Source organism: Arvicanthis niloticus, chromosome 1 (genome assembly GCF_011762505.2).
Source record: "Arvicanthis niloticus isolate mArvNil1 chromosome 1, mArvNil1.pat.X, whole genome shotgun sequence".
In the NCBI taxonomy this organism is placed as follows: domain Eukaryota; kingdom Metazoa; phylum Chordata; class Mammalia; order Rodentia; family Muridae; genus Arvicanthis; species Arvicanthis niloticus.
Window position 1 is genome coordinate 24,230,972 of NC_047658.1, and position 21,132 is coordinate 24,252,103.

The window sequence follows — 21,132 nt, forward strand, 5'->3', positions numbered from 1 at the left end:
GCAATCCAAAAAGATGGAGACAAATTGCAGGTGTTGGCTTACTGGCCTACTTTCAGATTATGTATGAAGTGTTAAAGCAAAGATCCATATAAGGTGGATGAAGCCAAGATCCACACAAGGTGTCTCAAGTGTGACTTTCTCAACTCACCTAGACATACATCAATAATTCCAGACAAAGAATACTCCTTGTATCCTGAAGACAGTTTTTTTAATTTACTGACCACCTACATTAAGAATAGCCATTTTAAGTAAATTGTACCAAAACTAACAAAAGAAATGAAAGGAACCAAAGGAGAGTTTTGGGTGTGGGGCCCGTGATGGACTCTTTCACTTCCTCACTTTCTGCTTCTCAAGGGAGCACTGTGACCTGGCATGCATGTCATACTGCCAGCCTAGTTCACATCAGAATGATGACTGGAATCTGGAGAGGAAGAAAACCTGCTTGGGCTAGTTTGATGCTGACATAAGCTTCCTGGTACTCCATTGCTCTCGTGAAAGAAATGACTACATTTTCATTTCTGCCTGGTTTCCATGGCAATACAGCTCAGCACTTTTCTAATTTTTTCCTATCTTCAGTGAAATATGTTACGTAAAAAGGTGTTGTTCTGCCCAAAGTTTGTGGGAGGTGGTAGCAAGTACTGTCACACTTGAGCATCAGTAGAAAGGCAACATGTAAGAAAGAAGTGGAGGTCAGAGATCTGGGATGGAGAAAGTGGTCAAATGCTTCCTACATAGATGTGGCATCTTACAGAGGTGTCAGACTTTGGGGAAACTGAACAAAAGGAGGACCAAGGCACCAGATCCTATGAAAAGGAATTCCAGCTGTATTTGAGACGACAACGTTGTGTTGGATTGAGGAAACACTGAAGGGCTGCAATGCTGTCAATATACCATGACTTTCCTCAGCATCTTTAAAGTAATGTTAAAATTTTTAACCATAGGAGAACTTCAGGGTTTTTGCAAAGACAGTGCTACACAGACTTTTTGTAACTCTTAGATGTCACATAAATGATGCCACAAATTTGTTACTATTTGTTGTAGAGGTGAGAGATGTGCTGTGAAGCACATTGCACATGATGCTCACAAGGCTGTGTGCCTTCTGGATGCTCTAGATGACAGCCTATTCTTTTTCAGATTTCAGAGACTTTCTCCTTTTTATGTAGCCTCCTTTGAAATTCAAAATCTGTGACTTTTCTCCTACTGTATCATCCCGACCCTCCTCTTTTTCATACAAAGATGCTGTGACTACTGTTCCCACACAACTTGGGTCTTTGACAAGTGAGCATTATTTTACCTCTCACATCCTCTACCTAATTCCCTTATTTTTTTTTTCTGGTGCCTCTGATGTGATAAAATTGTAGAGAAGAGGAGGGGGGGTTATTTCAGCTTATAATTTTAGACTATGGTCTTTTATCACAATGCACGATCTTGAAGTAGCCACATACATACACAGTCAAAAACAGAGGGAAATAAACACATGCTGCCTTTTTGCTTACTTCTCAGCTGGATTTCTCTACTCTTAGACACTTCTGGACTCCCTTCCCAGAGAATGGTGCCACCCACAGTGGGCTGAGGTTTATTAACTTAATTAAGACACTTTCCCATAGATACACCTGCATACCAATCCATTGTAGGAAATCATTGCAACTCTCTTCCCCCGAGATTCTAGGTTGTGTCAAGTTAAAAACCATCCAAGTTACCACGATGCACTACAGAACATTACTACACATTACCAAACATTCATTTGTCAAAACTAACAAACGAACATGACATAGGCACATTATTATGAACCAAACTCCAAATAGAATTTTGTGTTCATAGTCTCCTTTTTCTGCTCCAAGATTCTACTCAGGAAGTTTCTACTGTGCATTTGGTTTTGTGTCTCACATTCTGCTCTATACCATGAGGACTTCTCAGCCTGTATTTGACTTTTATGACCTCAGCAGTCTGAGGCAATTGGGAAGAGATGGTTTTGAAGACATGATATAGGACATGGTATTTGGATAGTTTGCTCTACTCTAGACACTTTACATTTTTCTTTCAGTTCCAAAAGCAGGAGCAGAGGGATTCTGTGTCTATTTAACTTGCTAGGTCATTGTATTTCAGCTTTGCAAAGGGAGCAGTGAAAACCACTGTTCTTAGAGCTTCAGAGTGGGGACTGATAGTTCAAACAAAAAAGAGCCTTAATGGCCAAAGGCCAGCATTCTTGAACTGTTTCCATTTCTCACCAAAGGATAAAATCATATTGACAAAGATGTGTGTGTTGTAGAATCCTGTCCCCTAGGCATGGTAAGGCTGTTGCCTTCTTAAACTCAGAGCAGCTACGATTACACACATAAGTAACAAATATTCAGTGAAAGGAGAGAAAACTCATAAGGTACAAGTGAAAGGGCAGAGGAGATCATGGGTAGCTTTTGAGACAGTGTTTGAGGACCCACCTCTCCTGAGGGCATTTAAGCAGTTACCAGCACGGGGGGTTGGGGGGGGAGGGACATTTTGTCATAAGTGGATCATGTTCCTGAAGGTAACCCCTTACCCATGTTCCTATAAATACCCCCAATTAGATACATTGACTCATCAAGCTGCATGTGGAAAATATCTCCTAAGAGGCATTGTCAACCTGCCCTGAAGATGATTTACAGTTTTTAGTTAACATATTCCTCCAGACTATGTTAGTGTTGGGCTCTACAAAGCTTTGCAAAAACTATACATTGTTATGTGCCCTCCCCTGTTTTGAAATTTTTGAGGCAGGGTCTCAAGTAGCTCATGGCTGGCTTCAAACTCATTATATAACTAAAATTTACTATGGAAAATTATAAGTGTTGTACCAGCACACTCAGTTTTATTAGGTGCTGAGGATTAAACCCAGGGTTTCAAGCATGGTAATTTTATATCTAACCATCTCAACCACTTGGCCAATCATTGGTAGATTCTCATATATTCTTATTGGAAAGTAAAAGATATTCATTTTAAAAATACAATACTTCAGTCTTGATGAATAGGAGCACTATTTAAATTTATATATACACTTAATATATGTAAGTTCTTATTAGATTCACTAAGTTTATTTCACTTACCTTTTTGATAGTGAAAATGGTTTATATATATTACTACATTACAATAATATATATAGATAGACTATACAAAGTATAAATTTGATAATAATATGATAATATCATAAGATATATATATTTCTGAAATGGGGAGTCCACATCCTAGCCATTTGAGCACCATCAAGTGTTAACCACAATAGTTAACATGATGCAAAATAGTTAACACAACTTTGCAGCCTAAAGTTGCATGTAGAGGCATGACTTAGGCATCAAAGTCCTGAAATTTCTGGTGCATTGTGGATCAGTCATAATTTTTCTGTTAAAGAACTATAATACCCATTCGTCAGAACTATGATGAGAACTCAGTTAAATAAATTATGTTGGATACCTAATAGATACTATAAGCACCACTAATAGAGAAACAAGGTCATAACTATTTATGAGTTAATATTATCATTATAATTTGAAATCTATCACTTAAGTATAAAAATCAGCATTTCAATATAAAAGGATTGTAATCTTGCTTTTGTGAGCGTTATTTTACTCAATGGCTTATAAGCAAACTTTTAAGCTATATCTAATGTAGCCCTTTTTAAGCCATTTTACACAGTGTATATTTGAAGAACATGAAAGGCATGTTAATGAGAAAACCTTTATCTATTAGATGTGTTCCTCAGTTGAAAGAGAACTATTGAATTCTTTATGCATATGCTTGGTAACTTTCCATCAGCATATGAAGATACAGGACCCATTATGACTTCTGTACCTTCTCTTCACCTAATCACTTTAATAACTATTCATTCTGGTCACAAACATGAAGCACAGAGAAGAGGGAATCTGTTGGATTGTCTGTCATTTCCTCATGCATAAATCTCTATATCTATAACTTTCAGGTTCGACATTAGAATGTGCACATATACAGATTACAGGATTCTCCTAATAATTCAATGTAGTGTGTTACTGGGGTTATTTTAACTTTTACAAGGCAGACAAAAATTTAGGAGCTTAAGTACTTCATTTAAGACCACAGTTGGGAGATTGTAGGTCTAAAGCTTTTCCTGAGAATATGTGCTAATTTCTCACCACCACACTGTGCCATCCAAAAAAAAAAGCATTATGGGAAATGAATCAACTGAATACTTAAAATGACCATCTGCAGGAGGTAAGAATGTGATTGATCTTAAAATGAGAAGGTTCTGATCCTGGGCAGCTCCTGACTGGACTGAACTCAAAACACCCAGGATGAAAGCTTAACTAAATGCATTCCTCAAGATATGGCCAAGATGGCCATTGTATTTACATTGTATATTATATACTAGAAACTTGAGTAAAGAAATTAAAAGATAAACAATAAATAGCAGTTCTTTTTTAACTCAAAACACGTTATTTATCAGTATTTGTATATATATATATATATACTTATACATGTATACATATATACATACATATATAAACAATAATTAAATAATAAGATGTATTTGAAAAGTATGGGGGATAGCAGTTCTTTTTATATAGTGGAATTTAAAAGTGTTTTATACGTTCATATGAGCAAGCATTCATTGGGGATTTGTTGTGAAATTAGCTGTAAAGGCTCTTTGTAATTTCAGGTTTACCCTAAGATCCTAGGTTGTTATGGTCCCGAAAAAGAGATTTCAAACAGCACAAAGCTCAGGAATGTGTTTCTTTTACTTTACTTCTTGTAAAGTGTACATCAATGACTTGCTGTTGCCATAAGCATGGAGGCACCATCACTGAAAATGGGAAGATAAACATTTCTCTCCATGATGCATGCTATGAATAGACTACATTAGTCACTGGCTGAGTGTTCAGAAATACACCACAATATTCTAAAACCAAAATCAGATTTGGGAAGAACCTCTTTCATATTTAATTTGATTTCCTTTAAGAATATGATGCACAGGTCAAATCTTCCAATTACCAAAGAATAATATTTTACAATTAACTTCCCCCACAGTGATCACAGGAAGTCGCTTTGTTGTGAGTCTTTTTCAATGTCTGGATGAGTTATTGTAATACTCACTTCAAACACTTCCTGCTTATATTTAACAGGATAGGGCATGGAGCCTTGCCTTCCCACACGGTGCTAAATATAGAAAAGGATGGATCTAAGTCACAGGCTTGTCTTTGCAACCTACTGGAACAATAATGACCAACGGATCAGTCAAGTGAGATGTGTAGAATCATGGCACGTGAACTTCATGTGGGTTTAGAGGACTGGGGTAGCTCCTACCTGGAAATATATGCTATCTGAATTCCAGATATTTTTAAAAAATGAATTAAATTTGTTTACACACACACACACACACACACAAAGCCATTTTGTTATTTTCACCACTCACCCTTTCTCCTCCCCTTCCTGCCTATGTCAACTGCCCACTTTTCTCTCTTACATGTCCACATTTAACACTGTTTTACCCTCTATTGAGTTTATCTAGAGTTGTCTGTAGGTCCATGGGTTTGGAAATATTCTCTGGAGCTTCATGGGTACAAAACTATATTCCTCAGAAAACACTTAGAAAGAATTCTGATATCTTTGATTTTGTGATGAAAATTTGAGACTTAAATTTTCTGAGTAATTATCCAAAGTACAGAAAATAGATATAGAAATGGGAGTAACATTGTGGGCTTACTTTGTCTCTGCCACAGGGTCATTTGTAAATGTCTGAGTTGGTTTTGTAACTTTTTAAAAAAAATCATACTCAACCTCTCCTGGTTTTCAGTCTATGTCACCTGAACAGAAGCTTTGAAGATTTAAAGATGTCACTCTCTATTCTGAGGCCTCCCATGCTTTCTCAGTACCTGAAAAGAAAGAGACAAAATTCTTCTTGAGGTTAGTGTTCAAGGCTCCTGTGAAAATAGCCTCATCTTCCACTCCTACATTGCACACTTAAGTGGAAGAATTTGCCATTCCACAAATTCACCCAGAAACTGGCTCAGTTTTCATTTTTCTATGGCAAAATTATTACTTATCCCTCTACATTCTATTATTCTCTGACAACAACCTTACCCTATGTAGTCTAGTGTTTACATTTCCTCAGGCCACTGTCAAGGGTTTGCAGGTGAGTATCTATTTGTTTTGTACTCTCATAAGGCCTTTCTATTCTGCATATGTCTCCTGGTGTGCTTATTTTCTTCCTTTCTGTAGGTACAGCAGTCAGATAAGTCGGACCTTGTAACAACAGACAGTAAGATTTAATTATTCCTTTAAAAATCTCTATTACCAAATAATCTCATTCGGAGGTATTAGGGGTTAGGGTTTCAACATACAAATTTGACAAAAAGGATGTGTGCTGTTTAAGTTGTCAACCTAACAATGCTTTGATCCTCTGAGAGAAAAGCCTTCATTGAAGAGTTGCCTAGATTAGACTAGACTATTGGCATGCCTGTGGGGATGGGAGTTGCTAAGTGATGTAGGAGGACCGATCCCACTGTGAATGATACTATTCCTAGCTAGGTGGTCATGGGCAGTATAAGAAACCAGTTAATTGCTAGTCAGAGAATAAGCCATCAAGAAGTATAATCCCACAGTTTCTTTGCTGTTCCTTGGCTGTGAGCAAGGTCCCTGATTAGAGGTAAGACGAAATGGAACATCAATCCAGCCTGCCTACAAGTTCCTGCCTTGATTCCTCTCAATGATGAACTGTGGCCTAGAAAGTGAAAGCCAAATAATCCCTTTCCTCCACTAAGTTGATTTTGGTTGGAGTGTCTTATTCCAACAGAAGGGAAACCTAGCAAGGTCCTCAACAATGCGGAAGCTTCTGCACTGGTTTCCTAGCATTGCCATTAAAAGTTGCCTTAAGCTACATAACTTTAAAATGACAGATTCACTTTTTTTATAGTCCTGGATTCTGGAAGGGTGAATGAAGTTGCTTTCCAGACCATTCACCTTCTAAAGTCTCTTGGGAATAATCCATCTGACTTACCATTTTTCATGAATCCACGGAATACTTTCCTCTCTGGGTGTGATACCAAGTACAGATTCTCTATAGTCCACTCCGCCTTTATCTCTGTCTTCAGCAATATCACCCTTCTCCTTTCTCTTTTAGCACCTGCTGAGTATTTCTCATAGTAGCTGTCTGGCTGCTTCTTAAGTATCTCAGGTGATTCTCACCTTCAGCTCAACCTTTCTTCTTCTAGGAAGATGTGCTTGAAGGTCAGCACAGTACCATAAGTGACAGGACCTTTATGTTATTATTATTTCTGCTGTGGTCTCAGCCTTCATAGTTTTTTCCTCTGTACACACTCCAATGGAAGAAAATGAGAATTAGAAAATGTAAATTGAATCTTGTCTCTATGTTACCAACATGGGTGCACAATGCTTACCAGGAACTCACAAAAACCATGATAATATTGGTCATATTAACAAAAGAAATACAATTATAAATATAATAGGTTGTTTTAAGCTAACAATTTTTGGAGTCTTATAATTATTTGGCCTATAGTGAGGCCATGGGTCACGATGAGGAGCAAGTGAAAAAGCAAAAGTGCTTGAAGAGAGAAAGGAAGGGGTTGGGTCCCTGCATCCTTTTAAAGACAGAACACTCATTGTTCCAATAGCCCCTACTAAGTTTGTAAAAACATGTACTCCTCTTGATAGCATCTGGGCCTAAAGAACAAGTTTTGAATACATTGGCTTATGTAGTATACTACAGATCCAAGTAGACCATGTTCCAGATGAATGAAAGCGACATATTATTGTCCACAGTCTATATCAAATATATCCATATAATATAGACCAAGTAAACTGAATTAGAAAACAATGTATGACAATGTGTGGTGATATGCAAATAATTTCTCACACCAAATGAACTTTGTTAAACATTTCACTGGAGACTGTGACATATTGAATGTCTAGACTGGACAGAAACGATTATGCTTTTAAATTAATTAAAAGGAAATTTCCAAAATAATTCCAGATTGGCCACATGACTGAAATATTTGTGTGAGTCTTGGTAAATTTAAACACAAAAGCTATCTGTACATTTCAGAACACTTTTTCTGAATTGTGTCCCCTTACCCTGGGAGTCTTGGTAAGTTTTATATATTTATGGTATTAGTATTTCAAATCTTGGTTAGTTGTAGAGAAAGGAGAATCAGAGGAATTAAATATAATGATATTAGACTCTTATGTTCATCCTGCAGACAGATCTATTTTTAGGAAATATAATTATCCTTTATAGTACTACATTGCTTAACAAAAATTGATGAGCCTCTAATCAAGCCCTTTCCTTTTGTTAGACGAGAATAGCTTGAGGGCTCTAATGGCCTTACAATTTTCAGTCACTTGTGTAGGAAAGGGAAAAGATGGCTTTTTAATAGGTCAAATTTCATTAGAATAAGTTCTAAGTAACTGTATATATTCTTTCCTCTGTATAGAAATGTAATTGAGCCAAACTCAATGGGAGTAATCTTGTACTGAAGATGCTGAAGCTAGTGGATCACAATGAAGGAGAGAAAGAAAGGATGGGAGAAGGGAGAGAGGAGTGAAGAAAGGAAATGGAGCTGGAGACAGGACAGATGACAGGCAAAAAAATCTTCACTTTTTAGCCTAACAAAGAGACAGCTTCCTGATTCCTAAACCTGAAGATCTCATTATCGAACTGTTCTCTTTTGACATTTATGTTAATAAGAAATGACAATTGTTTTCTTTCCGAATTTTATTAATTTTTTCCTTTACCATGGCAGCCAGGAAAATTATGGTAAGCAAATTGATTTTGTAGGTGAATTTTAAAAGAAAATTTCTAACAATTCACTGTCTATACTGTTTGATGAAAATATTGACAACATCTGTTTTGGGTTCAGAATCCTGCCTCCCGCACCTCCAGAGTTTGCTGGTAGACTTTGAATTTTGTCAGATGCCTTCTCTTAAGATGTTAACTAAACATTTTATTCTCTAAATTATATGGACTGTTAATTTAGTGTATTGTATCTTGTGTTTTTATTAGAGTCTCATGGCTTTTGGTTTATCTTTGCCTTATCATATAAATTATAGCTTTTCTCCATTCTTAAGTTTTAGCTAAGTCCATTTTAAATTGCATATTTAGCAGCTCCTAGTCAAATTTCCCCTTCAGTCTTGACACCAGATTTCTAATTTCTCCTCCCTCTCCCTCCCTCCCTCCCTCCCTCCCTCCCTCCCTCCCTCCCTCCCTCCCTCCTTCCCTCTCTTCTTTATGCTAGGCAAGTACTCTACCAGAAACAGAGAAACAAATAGTTATACAGAGAGAGATAGGGAGAGGAAATAAAGACAGAAAATTTCAAGACATAATAATTGAGACAGTCATGTGAAGTTATCCTTTACATATGACTTTTTCCTCCAAAAAAGCCAACCAACACACTAACCAACCAAAAATAGTCACATATCAAAGTGTGCAGCTTTGAGGGACTGTCTGAACTGGTCAATTTAAGTTTCAATCTTATCTACACACATAGCAGAGCAGTAAAATGTGTGGTTTTGAGTCACTATTGGCCAAGGTCTCAAACTTTATGGACTTTTATCCTCGAATAGAATATTAATTTTAAATAAACCTGTCCTGGATATACTCCTCCAGTCAAATTAATGAGTCATTAATAATGACCATCCATGGCCAGATAAGCATTAGAGAAAGATTTGCTATGAGAAAGATATTTTTGAAGCAGAATGCCTGCTTACCCATGCCAGTTCACATATGAGGTCTACCCTAGAGCTGGGACATACTCAGTGTGTATTAGAAATACACATTATATTAATGGGATGAATAATACTAACACAACGATGATAATTTAGGTTTCCTAGAGTGTTCTGAGAATTTGTAGAGCAGCTTTGGCTAAGTGACATCCTTGAGGTCTCTTTTGCCAAGTTTTATACCAGGGCCGTGTGTATTCCAAGCTGTTCTATTATGATTGCCAAACAAATGCCCTCCTCTGCTCCCAGCTCAAACACATAACACGGAATCTATACAGCAAAAGCTGTGATTCATTACAAACTTGAACTCTGAATCCAGTCATAGTCCTTATGCGAGTCCAACAACTGGACTTGTTCATTTTTCTCCACTGGAGATGTCCTGTATTCTGCCTAGTTTCTCAAAGACACTAAAGCATTGAAGGACTGAATTATAAAACATAAGGAAAAGAGAAAATTATACTGTTGAAGCACAATCCCTGGCTTGCTGAGCTTGTAGTAAATATTTTGGTGCTCTCTAGTGGTGAATTGAAAGAAAATGGAAGAGGAGTCACACTGGGACTACAGCATAGTAGTGGCTTTTAAGAAAACCATCACCAACTGAATTTTAAAATGGAGAGAATATGTCAGGACACATATGAGTGCACTCATGAAAACATTCTCAGGAACATGACCCCAGTTTTAATAGAAAGAATATCTTCTGTGTGAGTTGAAATCAGAGTATACAAGGGCTGGACCTAGTCACCCCATGCCCCAAACCCTGCACACATGTAGCAGGCCCCCCAACTGGAGGGGAGGACTGTTTCTGACTCTGTTGCCTGCCTGTGGGTTCCCATTCCCCTGGCTGTGCTGCCTTGTCTGATCTCAGTGGGAAAGGATATAACAGGTCCTGTAGTGTAGGTTGGTACCCAAGGCAACCTCCCTCTTCTTGGAGAAGAAAGGGAGTGGGTATGGGTGGGGGCTGTGTGAAGGGGAAACTGCATAGAAGGGGGGTGTGATCAGGTATAAAGTGAAAAAAATTAGTTAATTAATGAGAAAAGTTAACCTATAAAAATAAATAAAGGGAATGTAAAAAGGAAAAAATATACACCATTGTGTTCCTGGAGAACAGACTTTTGGGTATCATTTTCTTTCCCACAGCAGTGGAATTCACTGGGACCTTCAATATGTAACAGAAAGTGGAAAAATTGTAAAAATCTCTCAGATTCTAGAATATGTGCATGCAGAAAAACCCCACAAAATATTCATGAATGTAAATCAGTTGTTTGCAAACTGAATTTTACACACTCATTTGAGATGCTTTTTATTTGCTTCCTACATTTTCCCCACAGGCCAAGTCTTTCTTCTGAGCTTATGACAAAGATACATCTCTCTTACAGTCCAGGTCTTTCCTCTGGGTCGATCAAGGATACCTCTCTTTCCTTTGTCTGCTTATTATTTATTGCTTCTTCCTCTTCCTCTTCCTCTTCCTCTTCCTCTTCCTCTTCCTCTTCCTCTTCTTCTTCTTCTTCCTCTTCCTCTTCCTCTTCCTCTTCCTCTTCCTCTTCCTCTTCCTCTTCTTCTTCTGGCTCACAAAAGCTTTTTATGGCCACCTGCTCTTCTATTTGTGTGCTGCTGCTACCTTTAATTCTGAACATTTTTATCTCAGTAGCTTATATATTTCTTAAGGTCCAGCTGTGCTCTGGCAGTCACCATCATGTCTACCACACACATCTGGTGAACTGTGAATTTTGAGAACACCACATAAACAAGCAAAGTCATAGACAAACTGACCTGTGGCTTTGGAGATTCTTTATAAAAATGGATCATATTCAAAGGCCTCAGTCCTTCTGAGATTTAACCTAAAAGTAGATAGAAGAAAGTTTAGACATCTTCAGAATATATGAAGGGATTCATCTTTACAATAGTGATGGCAAGATTCACTGACCTCAAGGGTTAATTCATTTATTCTTAGTTCTAATTCATCCTTTCTTAGTTCTCTTTCTAAGGTGAGAAATAGAATGTTCTCACACAAACTATATTAAGGAGGAAGAAAACATTCATATGTAAAATTCAATGTAAAGTGTTTGTTGTTAGTCTCTCTCTCTCTCTCTCTCTCTCTCTCTTCCTCTGTATGTGTGTGTGTCTGTGTGTGTATGAATCAAAAGCAGGTAATGAAACATTTATTGATCTTATTACTTCATCTGTAAAACAGTGAGTGATCAGGTGCAACCAGGTAAAGGCAGGAGAGAATTTCAGAGGCCAACAGCATCTGTGGTGCAACTCTAGATGTTAACCACTGAAGTTATCTTCAGTAACTTAGTAACAGATACTACATTCAGTTCCCAGAATTCAACAGGAATTTGTCAAGAGCCAGGAGACACAAGAGTGACAACTAGAAGGCCCTTTGCCTTTATGACTCTTATATTTCTAGTGAGAAGGAGTGACAATGAGCAAACGGGTGAATCATGAATCAGTAAACAAGCCAAACTCAGGATGGTGAGAAAAGATAAAACAAGTTGGAGAATGATGATCTGTGTAATTTTATGTAAGGTGGCCATGTAAACCTGTCTACAGAGGTGACATTTAAACCAAGACCTTCGTGAATAAGATCTCTGTGTGGATGTGTTGTTAAGAAGGACAGTCCCTTGGAGAAGAAACACACCAACGAAAGAAAAAGTTGAGTAGTCTGGAGGATATCAAGATTATCCCTCCAATGAGAAGGGTGAGCAAGAGGGAGGTCCTGGGGCACAAACATAAAGTTATTGTGGGCTGAAAGGATGGACCAGTTAAGAACACATCCTGCTTTTGTATAGGCTCAATTCATTCAATCCTCAGCACAACTACTTCTAACTCCAGATCCAGGAGATTCAACATCTGTGGCTGGCATAGACACTCCACTCACAGGCACATATCCCCCTCCTGCATAAACATATGAACAGGTTTCTAAAAAAAAAAAAAAATCACTATAGAAAGGTGATCTCCAAGAGAAACTGTGTAAGATACAGATGCCAAAAAGTCACTGCTCTAAGCCACACCGTGCCAGTGAGCCACACCCAATTTCCCCCAGCTGTCAGCGCCTCTGTTTTCAAAACTCCTGCACTAAAGTTCAAGCTTTACTAGCACTTTGAATGTTTAAATGACACCTCTTCTGTCTAGGGTCTTTTCCAAGAAGAGCCTTCTTTCTCCTCTACTCTTCTTACCTGTGTGGGTTTCTCCTGGCTGTGACAGTTCATTAGACTGGTTTGGGTGATTTCAAGTATTTACAAAAGCATTAGTCAAATATTTTACAGACGGTCCTTGGATTTGATTCTGTTTAGATTGGAATTACTTGTTCTTGTAAAGAAGAATTTACATGTTTTTCTTATGGTATCATGTGGTAGTGCATGCTGTCAGCATGATTTATCCCTGATGTTGCTGCCCTGGGTCACTCCTCTGGGAGCCTCAGTCAATGTTCATCCAAGTAGGCATCTCCCATCTCAATACTCTGCTCACTGCTGGATCCCATGCTTCCTGGGCAGCATCTTTATATCCTGAGAAGAATAGCACCTGCATGGCCATGGCTATCTGTTCTTCCTCATTCAGTGGCATGTTCTGATGGACAAACAGACAGATTTTATTTTTGTAGATAAACCAAGGTTCTCAAATTGTCATAGGTTTAGCCAATAAAAAAAAAGTCACCTAGTTTTGTGTCTGTGGTCTCTATCATCACAATTTTTTGAGTCATTAGAAGATGGCTTTGCATTTATTAGTTATAAAAATACTGGGTGTTCAAACTGTCCTTTTTATACATGGATGCATCCATGTGTCATGATCATATTCACCTCATTCATTCACCTTGTCTCATCTTTTTTTGACTATCTTCTTTCCAAACATTACCCCATCTACATTCACATCTTTTAAACAATTATAGATTCTACATATGAAAGCATGAAGCATTGTTTTCCTGGATCTGGCCTATTTGGGTTAACATTATGATGACAAGTCTACATGGTTTCCTGAAAATAATGTAACTTTGTTCTGGTTATACAAACCTCCAATGTGTGTTTGAGGGGATGTCATATGTCTGGTGTATGTGTGTGTGTGTGTGTGTGTGTGTGTGTGTGTGTGTTTCTTCATCCATATTTTCAACAGTCAGGTTATAATATCACAGAAACATTTTGATACTGGTTCCAACCATATTGGAATCTATTAGAGAGCTTCATAAGGATTCCTGTGGCTGCAATGAAAAGAATAAGATTTTTAAATGGCAAAGGTCAAACTTGGAGCTTATGAGATGTCTTTCTCCAGCTAGGAGACAGTATCTCAGTCAAAGGCAGCAGTAGAGATGTAAGAAGGGTTGGGATACAGTTCACCATATGGACCTGGTCACTTACTTATCAAGTGGGATGTAAGGGTCAAAAAACAGAAAAGCCAAAGATGGTTCCATGATTTGTCCATTCAATTGAATAGTCTGTGTCAGGTTTCTCTCCTTAGCCAACTCTACAGAGGGTGCAGTTTGGGGATTTTAAATAATGCATAGAATAAATATAGCCCATCCATTTCAGAGAAAACTCTACTTAAAAGAGCAGTTGCCTGGAGAGGATTGTTTTGACTGGTTTCTGAAGGGGAATCAGCAGCATGATTCAAATACCGGCTCTCCTGGCCAAAAGAGGCAGATGGTCGCTCTTCCTACTGCTGAGAATTTCAGGGGAGGCTTTCACTCAGTTTTCAAAAATTCCAGTCTCATAGTTTATAAATATTTCTCTCTGATGATGAATTTGTCTGTGTACATTCAAGTCTCATAGTCCTGGGTGATACTAGGCCTTTGAAAAGCAGAGCACCAACTCTGAAAACAACGATGAAAACCTAAAGGTTGCATAACCTCGCCAAGAACACCACCAACAGAGGACTAAGTGTTCAAATGCCCGAGACTATGGAGGGCATTTCTCATTCAAGCCATAATACAGACCAAAGAGTTTATGAGTCTTCCAACAGATGGCTTATTAAAGTCATGATCTTTCTTACATGGATAAAGGAAGACTGAGGAGGCTCCTTAACTCCCAGAGTATAATGTAGTTCAGAAGGGATTCTCATTGCTTAGCCGTGTGGGCCATAAGGAGATCTCTTCAAATAAATTTTTAGTACACCTTCAGAATTACCAGAAACTCCAAGTTGACACATATAGTTTTCCTGTAGTCCACACCACTGGCCTTCTAGTCATTAATCCATAGAACCTTCTACTGCATCCTAAGTCATGAGTTTCTACCACTGGGAAACTAAAGGGTTGGCTGTCTTTCTATAAGAAACACTCTCTTTTCTTCATTATTAGGCATAGTTTTGAGTGTGTATGTGTCCGTGTGTGTGTCCGTGTGTGTGTCCGTGTGTGTGTTTATGTATGTGTGTTGTTTGTTTGTTCAGCCTGTATTTTTGTACAGAATAATGAGCTTTTTATGACTTTCCCACAAATTTGTATAATGTACTTTAATTGTATCTTTCTCTGCCCTCTCTTGATCTCATCTCTTTTCACTTCCCAAAGATTTGAAGATGTTCTGCTAATGTCAATGCCACCACTTCCCTTAGATCTCTTTCCTTCTCATCTGACATTAACATCCATTCATATGATGCCAATGAGTGACATTTTCTTACTTCGGTCTCTTATCATTCTGTAAAGATTTATCATAAATATACCACTATTAACTATATAATTCAAAATATGTTTGAAAATGGGCTTCAGAACCTGCTAGGTTGAGACTGTCAGTAGTTACTCTTCTCCTTGTCTCTCCATTATCTCTGCTTGACAATTCGGACCTCTTCTACTAGTAAAGCCTACCTTAGATGTGGTTGTGTGGTTAGCTTTGATTCCTGGGATACTGACAGAGCAAGGTCAGGATTGCAGAACAAGACCAACGTGCACCGAGGGAGGTACCTGAGGCATATTCTAAGGGAAACTCACTCTTGGAGTCTTGTCTCTGAGCTTTAAAGGCTTGAAAGGGGCTATTGAGTCTTTCTTTGCATTTCTTCCAAGATCATGAGACAACCACGCCAAATTCTCACCAGGGAAATATGAGGCATTTGAGCACAGCTGCCTGCCAACCATCTTTAGTTAATCCCATGAGCCTAGCAAAGCCAACAAGACCTGCCAATCGCAGTCATTCTCAGCAGGCTCATCAATGTAGGAAATGTAAACACTTATTCTTAGCCAAATAAATTCTTGGTCCGTTACATTTTATACGTTTAAAATTTTTGTTATTTGAATGCACCAAGGGAAATGATGTTTGAAATCAAAGGGCAGCCAATGCCTCCTAGTCAGGTGTTACTAGCTGAAGAAATCACTACAGCATATAAGTGGTAGCAGAGTACCACCAACTCATCAAGGCAATCAGTGTTCCTCGTGTCCTCACCTGCTTCCTTTGTGAAAGCACTGTCTTCTCAGAGGCCTTTTCTGTGACGAGCACAGTACTTAAGCCATTGCTGCCCAGGTCTACTCGCCCTACTCCTGCGCCAAAACTTGCAATCACAAGTGTTTATTCAATTTATTTTACTGTTCCTTTGATGCCAGGACTGCCAATGAGAACATAATTGTTCTGAGACTCAATTAAATATTGTACACATATTTGATCAGGTAACACAGGCAACAAACTCATGAGGTAAATGTCACTTCATATTGCAAAACACTGTGGCTCAAGGAAGCAATTAATTTTACATGAAAACTCAAGCAACAAACATCTCAGTCATCATCGCCAACTTAATATCAGTTATGATTCATTTTGCCCAGTGCAGCAACAACTTTGTATCTCTGTGTTTTCCTCATGTCTATTTTTAGAGTGATTAAATATAATTTCAAATTTTACCATCACCTATCTTATAAATATTATTAATTGATGCTGCTACTATCCTTATTAACTGAAGAACAGACCAGTGGGTAGATGGTTTTGATGGTGATGTCTCTTATAGACGATTTTAAACTCTGTGTAATTGTGTGTATCTATTTCTTTAAAAGTATTTCTTTGAGATAAGTTACAAAACAAATAATTAGCCAGATAAATTCTGTACAGTGTTTTGCAGCTTCGAACAACCTGACAAATTTATTATATTATCATTGTCTTCTTCTTCTTCTTCTTCTTCTTCTTCTTCTTCTTCTTCTTCTTCTTCTTCTCCTTCTCCTTCTCCTTCTCCTTCTCCTTCTCCTTCCTCCTCCTCCTTCTTCTCCTATTATTATTATTATTATTATTACAGTTTGTATTATATACTGAAAATCAAGTCCCAAGCCTTGTGGAACCTAGGCAAGTTTTGTACCACTCAGCTCTGTTTCTAGCCTCCCAGGTTATTTATAAAATGTATTAATATCAACATATTCCTTGACCATGAATGTACAGGTGTTTCCATAATTTCAGAACACAAAATATATAATTTAATTGTCTAATTAGTGCTTATAAAGAACATTTCCTCATTTCTGTTTTATTTCTTTGTTATTGTTGAACATTGCTTATGTATTCTTATTTTATAATTCCCAGGCCTTTGCAAATATTGTGTTTGTATTTTTATCCATATATCTGTTGTATGCATCTTCATTTTTTTCTTTATTGATTCTTTATTTTCCTTTTAAAACATTTTTTTTTCTGATTTTGGTTCCTACAAATCATATTATAACCTATTGTCTAATTTTAATTTTGATAAGGATAAACTTTTGCAATATAAATGAGATTAGTCCTACAGAGTTGGTATCAATGATAGTTATTTTTAGGGGACATTTTTTTACTCTATGTCAAATACTTCAGATACTTGTCACTGGACTCTTATGTGCCCCATTTCTAACACACTGACCATTTACTCTGAAATTCTCTCCTATTCAACAATACAGTGACACATACGAGCATGTAATCACTTTGTATATAGTCCTGCAAAACACAATAAGGCTTTTTAGATTATTTAAAATGTTTTCATCACAAAGAAATTAAATATGCTTAAGCAGATAAATGAGTCATTTTTGTAGAAGACAAGTACTACTTGTATGTTAATATTCACACAATTTAAAAATCAGCGATTTCTTTAAAAATAGGTTTAAATAATATACAGATTTAAAAAGCTGTAATTTTAAATTTTTACTTCAAGCTATGTTCATCTTTGATGAGTTTCCTTATAGCAACTACATGCCAGTATAAAAGGTGTCATGACAGCAATTAACTACCTCATAACTTAAAATAATTCCAACTCTTCTCTGAAACCTTGGATTTGAATGCTAATTAAGCAATTAGGAGCATACTGGACAATCTCCAGCTGATGCCTTGTGGTTAAGTAAGCATACCAAAATGATGAATCCTGTTAATTTGACATTTAAACAAAAACAAAAATTTAAAACACACACACACACAAACCAATAGCACTTAAAAACAAATATAAGGAACACAGTTTTCCTTAGGTTGTGGGGGGTCATTTTTATTTTTATAGATGTATTGTCAAATGTTACTGATAAAACATCAATTGATAAAGCACCAACTAGAATTATTCATGTAATGTATTCTCCCATTTGAGTCACACCTTTTTTTTTATTGCTGATTTGTCAAAATGAAACACCAATCTTTATCAAACCAGGAAGTCCAGATGGGAAGGCGGGCTCTTAGTGTCTGTTTCTACCATATAACGAAGGGCTCCTCCTGGCTCCTCCTGACTGATCAATTCCCCATCTTCACAGAATGCCGACTAGGTTATGCCACGTGAAGTGCTTTTTGTGATGATTGATTACCCTTCTCTTTATTTATACACACCCTCGCCTACAACCCCAAATCCAGGAAGGCCCTGGATCTGTGATTACATTACAGTAGTGTCTGCATTTCCCATTTGCCAAGTTTATGGATGGATTAGATTTGGGTGGAGGATGAATGTCAACCAGGCAGTTTAAGATGGCATCTCTATCCAAACCCGTGGATGGCAGCACTTTTTGTGATGTGGAAAAATCCCACAATGAATGACTGTGAGAGAAGAAGCTAAACTTGTTCCTCAGTGTGTAACCAGTGCCAGCCACTATGGCAACTTCAAAGGAGGAGATGAGAAATAACTTTGCATATGTTTTCTTTCCTATTTGTTGTTTTAAATGGACTCTGACCACATAATCACATAATTTCATTTGAACAAACAAACAAACAAACAAAAAACCTGTTTTCTAATCCTTCATTCCTGAAGGATATCAATACATTTTCCAAGAATTTAATGTCTCTGAAATGGTATATGGGAAGCTAGGAGGTGACATAACATATTCAGCCTTGATATATGTAGCTGCATAGTGTGTAATTAAATTTGTGAGTTCAGAAAATGAATTATTCGGAAATTAGAGCGTAAAATTTGGAACAGTTCTTCATGGAGCAGAGGTTTCTAAATTGAGTCCATTGAGTCAAGTCTCAGATTCCTGCTTGGACTGGTTCATTTTCCATTTGATTTCTGCTTGTACCATGGTTGAATAAGGTTTTTGGAGTGGTGTCTTCAGTAGATCATGTATTTGCTTGAATTTTCCTTGCATTTCACCCCTGCCCCTAGGAATCTAAAGACAGAGGTAAATACCCAGTGTCAGCATGATGGCATCAGTTCCCTGAAAAACATGAAGTTGCTAAAACAGAAAGAAGATGGCTCAGAAATGTAGCTGAGGGAGTCATTGTATTTCTCCAGTGTCTTCTGCAAAGATTGCCTACTTATTCACTCCATGGATAACTGGTAACCATTGATCCATCTACTAAAGAGAAATCTTGCTTAATATCCTCATTGTATATTAAAAAAGCCTACATTACAAAGGACAGCATATTACAATCCTTCATAAATCATAGGATGATGAGGGGGAAAGCTGAGAGTGCTTGGGGCTATTACTGTTTTTACAAATCGAATGAAGCACAGGGGATTTGGGGGAGGATTTGGAGATGGGTAGGGAAGTGCCTATGAATGTCATTGGCTCAAATCTCTCAGAGCTATCTCAGCTCCCAGCTGAGTCTCATGCAATTGCTTGGCTGGTTATAGGATCCATCAAATCCTAGGAGAAACAATATTTGGCTCTTGACGCAGCTGAAGTAGGGAATGTCAGGGAACAGCCCTATTAGGTGATAGAAGACAGTCATAGAGAACTTACTATGCACCAGAAACCATTCCAAGATCTTTACAATCAACTCATTTTATCCTAAAAATTAAAAGTGATCTTGTGAAGTGACATGAACAAAATGAGGTGTAGAGAGGTTTAGTCACACTTTCAAAATGGTAAGACATTCAGATTAGGGATTGGACTCACCTTTCTGACTCTTGTCATTATTAACCATTACGGCTCCACACTTCTCCCCTAGAGGCAGAGCAGGAAGGGTAGAACACAGTTTTCTATTGCTCCTTCTCTTCTCCTGCTTTTCCTAGGCTCAGACAGAGGCCTTTACATATTCCTCTAGAGAAATAGTGAAATCATGAATTCAATTTTTATCATCAGCAACACTCCCTCCTCAGGAACCCTTTTGATCAGTTTCATCTTGTGAATAATGAGAAAAGAAGCTGAGAGGAAGCTGAAAGTGGATTTTGAAAGCTCACTCACTTCCTGATGTCCCCCAGGGAGCACAGGAACATGTCTCATTTTGTGCAGCTACTTTTTATTGTTGGGTTGGCTCATTTTTCATCTAATTTCTGCATCCTTAGTGTGTTCCTGGCTTTTGGGACAGCAGTTGAGCGTTTTCAAAGAATAAAAGGGAAGTTTACACACAATCTGTTTTGTGTTTTTATTCTCTTTCCTAGGAACTTGCCTTCCAAACCCAAAGGTTTGGGGAAAGTATTCAGAGAACTAAAAACTATGAGTTTCCTAAATACTTAACCAAGAAGATGAGGTGTGAGTTTGGAGTGAATAAGTGTTAAAGTCTGGGCACACCTGGCTGGATTGCAGTCTGGGCTACCATGTCCGACAGCCTATAATAGTATCAACTTTTATTCTGCCCTATATAGATTTCCCAAGTAATGTGGCACATAAATCAATCAGTTGTAACTAATGTTAGTATTAAAGATTCCTCCTCTGCTCATTGAAGCACTCCAGACCTTTGTAAGGAGATCTGAGTAAATTCTTACAGTTTGATGGAAGTCAGGGAGCCAGCATCCCAGTCCACAAGTAGATTAACACAAAATGTCACTGATCCAGATGTCCTAGACTCCTTGGTTTGCACAAACCTCCTATGAACCTTTCATGTTAGGCATGTATCTCAATATAAGCTGTCACATCTGCTGTTAGTAACTCCCATTTTCATTTGAAAAGTAGGGAGTATGGTTTCCTTGAGACTTCTGTTTGAGCTAGAATTCCGCACAAATCTGCCATTTTCCCTGGACTTGTGCTACTCTTGACTTCATGATATTGTACTGTTTTGGCCTCCTACTTGAGTTTTACTTGCTTCCAGGCAGAAGATCTGACACAAACCACTGTGGGTACCTATGTTT

General features: G+C 37.7%; 1 long non-coding RNA gene across 1 annotated transcript in view; it reads left to right on the forward strand.

Annotated features, from left to right (window-relative positions):
• Positions 1-21,132, forward strand: part of LOC143442868 (uncharacterized) — a 34,808-nt gene that overhangs the window by 9,030 nt on the left and 4,646 nt on the right. The window contains exon 2 of the long non-coding RNA XR_013111449.1: positions 19,225-19,398. This is a non-coding gene — a long non-coding RNA (uncharacterized LOC143442868). The remainder of the gene's footprint in view (positions 1-19,224; positions 19,399-21,132) is intronic.